The sequence below is a fragment of the Vipera berus genome (assembly GCF_964194415.1).
Source record: "Vipera berus genome assembly, chromosome: 6".
In the NCBI taxonomy this organism is placed as follows: domain Eukaryota; kingdom Metazoa; phylum Chordata; class Lepidosauria; order Squamata; family Viperidae; genus Vipera; species Vipera berus.
In genome coordinates, this window is record NC_138208.1 from 9626198 (window position 1) to 9636585 (window position 10388).

The window sequence follows — 10388 nt, forward strand, 5'->3', positions numbered from 1 at the left end:
CCCTATGAGAAAATATCTGCTGCTACCAAGGATTGAACTCTCAACCTTCCGGGTGGGAGGTAAATGTCTTCACCACTAGGCGACCATGCCATTCTATTGCAAACCTACTTGTATTTGTGAAATAGTTAATTCACATAAATTTGTAACAAAATACAGGGCTACCTGTACTAGCAACAATTCCTAACTTTTCTTATTTGGCTGTTTCTAAGCAATGTGACAATAGTCACCAAAGATTTTATTTCATTTGGGTTCAAATGCCAAATCTATCATGACTTCTAGTGGGTGATCTTAGGCCAGTCACACAGTTACTCTTAATCTCATTAAGCTTAAAAAATGGTACAAGTATTAAGTACACTGCTAAAAATGCCAGGAGATTAATATATAGTGTATACCAGTGTTTCTCGACCTCAGGAATTGTAAGGTCTGTGGACTTCAACTCCCAGAATTCCTCAGCCAGCACGAGAGTTGAAGTCCATAGACATCTTAAAAGTTTGTCCAGCAGCAAAACGGAAATAATTTGGAATTTTATTTTTATTCATCATCAGGATCCCATTGTCTTTGACCAAGATGTTATTTGACTTCCCAGTCAGCTATCCAATATTAGCCAATTATAATTCTTTTTAAAGAAGTCTTAAGAATTTAAGACATTTTTAAAATCTAAAAAAATAATGAAAAAGAAAATAAAAAATGGAGCAGAATTCTCCCTTCCCAAACACAAACAACATAAAACATAAGAAAGTAAACTTTTAAAAAAAAAAGTTTTAAAAAGAGGAATGGGAGGGAAGAAAGGAGAGGAGAGAGGGAAGAGAGCAGAGGAGGGGGAAGGAAGTAGGAAGGTTAGAGGAAAAGAGGAGAAGTGGGGAGAAACAGGAGGGGAGTGGTGAGGGAAAGAGGAGAGGAGAGGAAGAAGAGGGAAGTAGGAAAGAAAGGAGAAAGGGAGAAAGAAAGTAGAGAAGAGGAAAGAGAGAGAAGGAGGGTGGATACGGTGAAAGGGGAAATGGACGAGCAGCACCCAAACTTACGAATATGTATTTACAGAAACGCAAGAAAATGGTAAGTGAGCACCTGTCCAGCCTAGACGAGTTCAAATCACCAGGACCAGATGGATTACACCCCAAGGTTCTCAAGGAACTGGTGGATGTGATCTCAGAACCACTGAACTATATTTTTCAAAGATCCTGGAGCACTGGGGAACTACCAGAGGACTGGAAGAGAGCTGATGTAGTTCCCATCTTCAAAAAAGGGAAAAAAATAGATCCAGGAAACTACAGACGTATCAGCCTGACCTCAATACCTGGGAAGATTCTGGAAAAGATAATCAAACAACAAATCAGCGAAGACTTTGATGCAAACAAAGTCATCACTAAAAGTCAACATGGGTTTGTCAAAAACAGATCATGCCAGACAAATCTTACTGCATTCTTTGACCAAGTGACAAAACTAGTGGACCAGAGGAAAGCTGTAGATATAATTTACTTGGACTTCAGTAAAGTAGATCACAACCTACTACTTGATAAGATAGAAAAATGTGGGTTAGATGGCCTCACCACCAGATGGATTTGTAGCTGGCTGACAGGCCGTACTCAGTGTGTGGTCCTCAATGGAACTGCATCTACATGGAGGGAAGTGTGTAGTGGGGTGCCCCAGGGCTCTGTTCTGGGCCCAGTGCTCTTCAACATCTTCATTAACGATTTGGATGAGGGGATAGATGGGGAACTCATCAAATCTGCAGACGACACCAAGCTGGCAGGAATAGCCAATACTCCAGAAGATAGGCTTAAGATACAGGAGGATAAAGTTTACAATCATAGGGCAGCAGCTTAAAATGAATAACTAAATCCAGTTTAAGGGCATATACAGTACTACTTAAATATCCATCATCCAAGAAGTAAAGATAATTTAAACATTGCAAATAAATGCGAAACAAATGTAACTCTCATGCTCTAAATGTAAACCATTTACCCAGATCAATCAATATAGCCAAAGTACAGATTGCAATAATTTTTTACGATTTAGCTAATCTTATAAGCTGTAGCATGAAATCTAGCCACCTCGGGAATAATAACTACATCTCTGCTGGCAAGCAGCAGAATCCAGTAAGAGAGATGTGATTCTGTGGGTTAATTTATAAAAAGAGAAAGTGGTATAATAAAAAGTACCATGAGGTATTGTCTTCACCTCCCTAGAGTTACAGGGACGCAAACATATTTTAAAAGTATATTGTTAAATCTTCCCTGTAGCAAATGTAGGGATACGTGGAGATATGTTGCTGAAAAAGAAATTGTACAGTGCTTTAAGCTCAGCATTATGCGATCAGACTGAATAAAGTTCCTGTGTTCTCCAAAAAACAAAACAAAAACCCAAACAAACTTGTTTCAGGTATGTTTGTTAATAGTTTATATACTATTAAAACTCTCACTGCGTTTATCTGTTTGTAACTTCAACTTCCCCTTCATGGATTACTGCCCCTTCATGGATTACTGCCTTGTCGTGGCGAAGGGGCTTGCGTAATTCAATGAAGCTATGAGCTATGCCGTGCAGGGCCACCCAAGACGGACAGGTCATAGCAGAGAGTTCTGACAAAACGTGATCCACTGGAGAAGGAAATGGCAACCCACTCCAGTATCTTTGCCATGAAAACCCTATGGACAGTACCAAAAGGCAAAACGATATGACGCTGGAAGATGAGCCCCTCAGGTCGGAAGGCGTCCAATATGCTACTGGGGAAGAGCAGAGGGCTAGTACTAGTAGCGCCAGAAAGAATGAAGCGACTGGGCCAAAGCCGAAAGGACGCTCAGCTGTGGATGTGTCTGGTGGTGAAAGGAAAGTCCGATGCTGTAAAGATTTTTTCTCCATAGGAACCTGGAATGTAAGATCCATGAATCAAGGAAAGCTGGACGTGGTCAAACAAGAGATGACAAGACTGAACATCGACATCTTAGGTATCAGCGAACTAAAATGGACAGGAATGGGTGAATTTAATTCAGATGACCATCAGGTATACTACTGCGGGCAAGAATCCCTCAGAAGAAATGGAGTAGCCTTCATAGTCAATAAAAAAGTAGGAAAAGCAATACTGGGATACAATCCTCAAAATGACAGAATGATCTCAGTTCGAATCCAAGGCAAACCATTCAATATCACAGTAGTCCAAGTCTATGCCCCAACCACCGGTGCTGAAGAGGATGAAATTGATCGGTTCTATGAAGCCCTACAGCACCTTATAGAACTAACACCCAAAAATGATGTCCTTATCATCATGGGGGATTGGAATGCTAAAGTAGGTAGGAAGCCAAAAGATAACTGGAATAACAGGCAAGTTTGGCCTTGGAGTACAAAATGAAGCAGGGCACAGGCTGATAGAATTTTGTCAAGAGAATACGATGGTCATAGCAAACACTCTTTTCCAACAACCCAAGAGACGGCTTTACACATGGACATCACCAGACGGTCAACACAGAAATCAGATTGACTATATGCTCTGCAGCCAAAGATGGAGAAGCTCTATACAGTCAGTAAAAACAAGACCAGGAGCTGACTGTGGCTCAGACCATGAGCTTCTTGTTGCAAAGTTTAGGCTTAAATTAAAGAAAGTAGGGAAAAGCGCTAGGCCAGTCAGGTATGAATTAAATCATATCCCTGTTCAATATACAGTAGAGGTGACACTCTTTTCCAACAACCCAAGAGACGGCTTTACACATGGACATCACCAGACGGTCAACACAGAAATCAGATTGACTATATGCTCTGCAGCCAAAGATGGAGAAGCTCTATACAGTCAGTAAAAACAAGACCAGGAGCTGACTGTGGTTCAGACCAGGAGCTTCTTGTTGCAAAGTTTAGGCTTAAATTAAAGAAAGTAGGGAAAAGCGCTAGGCCAGTCAGGTATGAATTAAATCATATCCCTGTTCAATATACAGTAGAGGTGACAAATAGATTTAAGGAATTAGATCTGATAGACAGAGTGCCTGAAGAACTATGGACAGAGGTTCGCAACATTGTACAACAGGTAGCAACCAAAACCATCCCAAAGAAAAAGAAATGCAAGAAAGCAAAATGGCTGTCTGAGGAAGCTTTGCAAATAGCTGAGGAAAGGAGGGAAGCGAAAGGCAAGGGAGAAAAAGAAAGATACGCCCAATTAAATGCAGAATTCCAAAGAATAGCTAGAAGAGATAAGAATGCCTTCTTAAATGAACAATGCAAAGAAATAGAAGAAAACAATAGAATAGGGAGGACCAGAGATCTTTTCAAGAAAATTGGAGAGATGAAAGGAACGTTTCATGCAAAAATGGGCATGATAAAGGACCAAAATGGCAGGGACCTAACAGAGGCAGAAGAGATTAAGAAGAGGTGGCAAAATTACACAGAAGAACTATACAAGAATGAGCTTAACGTCCCTCATAATCACAATGAGGTGGTCACTGACCTCGAGCCAGACATCCTAGAATGTGAAGTGAAGTGGGCCTTAGAAAAGCTGAGCAACAACAAAGCTAGTGGAGGTGACAGTATTCCAGCTGAGCTATTCAAAATCTTAAAAGACGATGCAGTAAAAGTGCTACACTCAATTTGCCAGCAAATTTGGAAAACTCAACAGTGGCCACAGGATTGGAAAAGATCAGTTTACATTCCAATTCCAAAGAAAGGCAGTGCCAAAGAATGTTCAAACTATCGCACCATTGCACTCATTTCTCATGCTAGTAAAGTTATGCTTAAAATTCTACAAGCTAGACTCCAGCAGTATGTGGATCGAGAACTACCAGAAGTACAGGCAGGATTTCGAAGAGGCAGAGGAACTAGAGATCAAATTGCTAACATACACTGGATCATGGAGAAAGCTAGAGAGTTCCAGAAAAACATCTACTTCTGCTTCATTGACTATGCTAAAGCCTTTGATTGTGTGGATCATAACAAACTGTGGCAAGTCCTTAAAGAGATGGGCATACCAGACCATCTTATTTGTCTCTTGAGAAACCTATATGTGGGCCAAGAAGCAACAGTGAGAACTGGACACGGAACCACTGATTGGTTCAAAATTGGGAAAGGAGTCCGGCAAGGCTGTATACTGTCGCCTTGCCTATTTAATTTATATGCAGAGCACATCATGAGAAAGGCAGGGCTAGATGAATCAAAAGTTGGAATTAAGATTGCCGGAAGAAACATCAACAACCTAAGATATGCAGATGACACCACTCTAATGGCAGAAAGTGAAGAGGAACTAAAGAGCCTCTTGTTGCGAGTGAAGAAGGAGAGTGCAAAACTTGGGTTGAAACTAAACATTAAGAAAACCAAGATCATGGCATCTGGCCCTCTAAATTCCTGGCAAATAGATGGGGAAGAAATGGAGGTAGTGACAGATTTTATTTTCCTGGGCTCCAAGATCACTGCAGATGGGGACTGTAGCCAAGAAATTAAAAGACGCTTGCTCCTGGGGAGGAAAGCCATGGCAAATCTAGACAGCACACTAAAAAGCAGGGACATCACCCTGTCAACAAAAGTGCGTATAGTCAAGGCTATGGTCTTCCCAGTTGCAATGTATGGCTGTGAAAGCTGGACCATAAGAAAGGGTGAGCGCCAAAGAATTGAAGCCTTTGAACTATGGTGCTGGAGAAGACTCCTGCGAGTCCCTTGGACTGCAAGGCGATCAAACCGGTCAGTCCTAGAGGAGATCAACCCTGACTGCTCTTTAGAAGGCCAGATCCTGAAGCTAAAACTCAAATACTTTGGTCACCTAATGAGAAGGAGGGACTCACTGGAGAAGAGCCTAATGCTGGGAAAGATTGAGGGCAATAGAAGAAGGGGACGACAGAGAATGAGGTGGCTGGATGGAGTCACTGAAGCAGTGGGTGTGAGCTTGAATGGACTCCGGAGGATGGTGGAGGACAGGAAGGCCTGGAGGAACGTTGTCCATAGGGTCGCGATGGGTCGGACACGACTTCGCAACTAACAACAACAAACTTCAACTTAGCCAAAAATGGTACATTATGTCGCAACAATTTTTGAACCAAGATTCCAAATTTCAACCAATCAAGGAGAGAAGCAACCTGGAATTAAGGAGAAACTTCCTGACTGTGAGAGCTAGGGCTTTTTTTGTCATAGAACGCTCAGAACGGAGTTCCGGCACCTTTTTTGGATGGAACCTTGTAGGGTAAGCAAGGCAGGTTGTATAACATGTGTGAGTTCCGGCACCTTTTTCTTTTACAAAAAAAGCACTGGTGAGAGCCATCAACCAATGGAATGGCTTGCCTTCAGAAGTCGTGGGGGCTTCATCACCGGAGGCTTTTAAGAAGAGACTGGTCAGCCATTTATCTGGAATGGTGTACGGACTCCTGCTTGAGCAGGGGGTTGGACTAGAAGACCTCCAAGATCCCTTCCAGCTCTATTCTGCTCTAATTTTTGAACCAAGCGTCAATATTTTGAACCAAGACTCTAAAATTTGCTAAATAAAAGAATGTGTAAGTAATCCAGGACTCGTTACTCCTGTGGAATTGAAATTTCCACAATGTTCAGACCCGTTTCATTCGCCGAGCTGTGTCTATTGCAGTATCTGCAGGGTCACGTGACCACGATTTCCAACATTCCCTGTCAGCTTCCCCCGAGGAAGATCAATGGGGAAGCCAGCAGGAAGTCGAAGGTGACTCCCGCTGCCACGTATGGTGATTCTGTTTCTCTTTAGGTAAGTCAATATTGACTTATTATTGAAAGTAGTGTGCCACTACAATTATTTATTCTGTTTATGATGTGTACTTGTCTTATTTGATCATGCGGCCATCCAGCATTGGGGTTACAAATATATGGTAAGCCTAACATGTAATGTTCATTCTGACCATCTCACACCACATTCCCGTTCTGTCAAAGGTTGACCTAGTTCAGAGGTCACCAACCTTTCTCGGCTGGTGGACCGGAGGAAAAGGGAGGGGGAAGCATTTTACACATGCACGTTCGAGCGCGTGCGCACAGGGATGTGAGCACACGCATGACGCAAATAAGGCGGGACTAATGCCCACGTGATACTAGACCTGCTCCATTCTTGCACGGCGCAGCCTGTTTCCATGCCCGGCAATGTAGCGGTGGCCCATTTTTGCGCGGCACAGCATCCCATTTTCACACCCCGTGGCATGGCGGTGGCCCATTTTTGTGCCCTGAGGCATGGCAGTGGCTTGTTTTTGTGCCCTGTGGCTACAGCGCTAAGACAAATGGGTGGGTGTGTGCATGTGTGCCAGCCTGTCCCGCGGTCCACAGGTTGGGGATGTCTGGCCTAATTGATCATAGATCATCTAGTAATCCATTATACATTCATGTTAAGAAAGGATATTGTGCCCCAAAGAGTAAAGTGTGGGGCAGAATTTGATACAAGTAGTTCTTGAGTTACGAGCACTATCAGGACCAGAATTTCCATTGTGAAGCAGTTGTTAAATCAATCACATCCCATTTTATGACCATTACTGCCCCAGCTGCTAAACCAATCACTGTGGTTGTTAAGTGAATCATACGGTCGTTAAGCAAATCCTGCTTCCCCCATTAAATTTGCTTGCCAGAAGATCACTGGAAAGGTCATAAGTGGCAATCATGTGACCCCAGGACCGTGTAACCATCATAAAAACACGCTGGTTGCCAAGCACTCAAATTTTGATCGTGTGACTGTGGGGATGCTGCAACAGTTGTTAAGTGCAAGAACTGGGTGTAAGTCACTTTTTTTCAATGCCGTTCTAAGTTCAGATGGTCACTAAATGAATGGCTATAAGTCAAGGACCACCTGTAACGTCTCTCCAGATATTTACTTTAGCAGGTGTCATGTCATACACACCATGCCTGCAAGAAGGTAGCACAAATCCAGTTCTAACTTACTCCTTAGGTGTCAAGCCCATCATCAAACCAGTTTCCTCCCTGTGAAGCTGTTTAGAACCCAATTTATGATGGGAGGATAAAAATTTGTGCTGGAAGCTGCCCAATTGTACAAAACTGTGGAGTACCAAATCCGCATCTCGGGTTGGCCAAGGAATTTTAATTTCAAATATACGGAGATGTTTTTAATCTGTACACCTGATGTGTTAAGTTCAATGGTTGTCAGGAACCAAATGGAATCTTAGGAGTTAGCAAAGGAATTTTGACCTCAAATACCCTGAAGTGTTTATAATCTGTACACATGATGTGTCACATTAATTTCTGATTTTCTGTTTTGTTCCAAAATCCATTTCTCATGGTGTACCATTAAAGTTTACAGAAGATTCTGACTGCTAAGCAAAGAATTTATTAGAAAACATAACACCATTTCTTACAGATTAAAAAAACACCAGAATGTATCACATTAATTAATGTAAGGCACATATACCTTAAAAGCAGATTTAATAAAAATCACTGTCTAAAAATAATTCTGTTTATTAACCCCTTTCTCAGGACTATTATCCATGTTCAACACAGATTATAATCTGCTAACATTTGTGCAGTAATCAACCAGCTAGATTTTAAGAAGCTAGTAACATTGCAGTATAAAAGCCACCAAAAAATAAAAATAAAGTATGTCATTAATCAAGAAAATTTGCAGAACTGTTGTCATTTTCAAACTACTTGCCTTCAAGTTATCTTAGACCCAATTCTACATCCCCTTTAGCCTTGCTAGCTAAAAATTGTGGAAGCTGAAATTTAACCCATCTAGGCTTAAGGAAGCTAATTTAGTTCTATGTTTACATTAACATAGGTTGCAATTCTACCAAAGCCGTCTTCCGAATTTCAGTAATAGCTAAATGAAAATGTTGTTAGCTGCGAAGTCGTGTCCGACCCATCGCGACCCTATGGACAACATTCCTCCAGGCCTTCCTGTCTTCTACCATCTTCTGGAGTCCTAAATGAAAATACTTACACCTTGAAAATTGATTCACTGATTTCAAAAGGTAATTTGGCCCTTACATCTGAGGTCCAAATACTGAGCGTTGACTCAGAATTTGTCCAAACTTGGTGAAGTTTTAAACATTTCAGAAATAGAATTTAATATTTGTTTTAGTGATTTTCCTTCGAGTCCTGGAGACAAAGGGCTGCCTCAAATAGCCTCATGCCTGTTATTTCCAAAAGCTCTGTTGAGTTCCTTCTCTAGACTTTGGAAATTTGTTTGGCCTTGCAACTGTTGCTGCCCTTACCAGAAATGTACAAACTACAAAAATATGTAGTTTGGGATCATTTTTCTCCATAAATAAATGAATGAATGAAAGATGCCCAGAAACATGGAGTGGGTTGTATATAAATGTGGTAGCTAAAATAACTATGCGTAACAAAGTGTTGCATTTTGCTGTCTCTGTTGCAACCTCTAGCTGAATCAAAAACCAAAGAATAATGTTGGAAGAAAATCCCTTGAGGTGTTTTGGGTTTGATAAGTCTTTCTGGAGAATAGATGACATTTTTCTCAATCAATCAATAAACCATTCAACTACAGAAGTCGGATTCTGTTATCACCGAATTGGTAATTTATTCCACTGCATTTTCTTGCAAAACACACAAACATTACACTTTTAAAAAATTGCTTCTATGAAATGGCTCTTTCTGGCTAATTAAAAAAAAAAGTACAGTGAAAAAAAAAAAGTGACCTGAAGACTTGCGTGCCAAATAATTTTGGCAAAATCTACTCTTTGTATTTTTAACTGTCCACTATAAAAAGAATTAGATTTCCTAGAATTGCACCTCTGACAGGAAGCCGGGTATTTGCCATATGGGACTCGCTAAAATTCATCTGCCACCCAGAAATTAATCAACAGCCGCTACTAACTATAAATCAAATGATTTCTTGAAAGTAACATCCTTTGCCCATTATCTAAAGAATGTGAATGTACAGAGGAAGTTGATGGTCAAGAGATTTAACAAGCTATGTAAACTATTCTGAGTCATTCTGCATTGATTTGAGGGGTCCTTGATGCTCTCTGAGCTTGCTTGCTTTTCTTGCAAACATTAATGTAGTTGGTTTGTACGCTACATAGGGTGGAAATATTGTTGTTTCCGAGAGGTTTTCAATATATGGCAGTGTTATCCTTCTCACGGCTTGTGTTGGTTGTATTGGTACCCGGGTGGAGTGGTGCGGCACCTTTGATAAAGGTTGTGTGGCTATTTTGTGGAAGATGTTGATTAGTTGAACCGTTTTCCTTTTCCTGATGTTGGGCTGTAGTACACAACAGCCCTATCCAAGAATTGCCAAGAAGCAAAAAAACAAAAAACGCTCCTGCCAGCACTGACGGGGCAAACCACGTCTATAAAAAAAAAGAGAACCAACCCCCCCCTCCTCCTTTCTAGCTTTGATGATGTTACCTAGTTGGGTAATTAAACGTCTGCAAGAAAATAGTTGAAGCTTAAGACAGGACCAAGCTATAAACATTCGCTTCTATTTGTATTGATTTCCTACCTGTAGG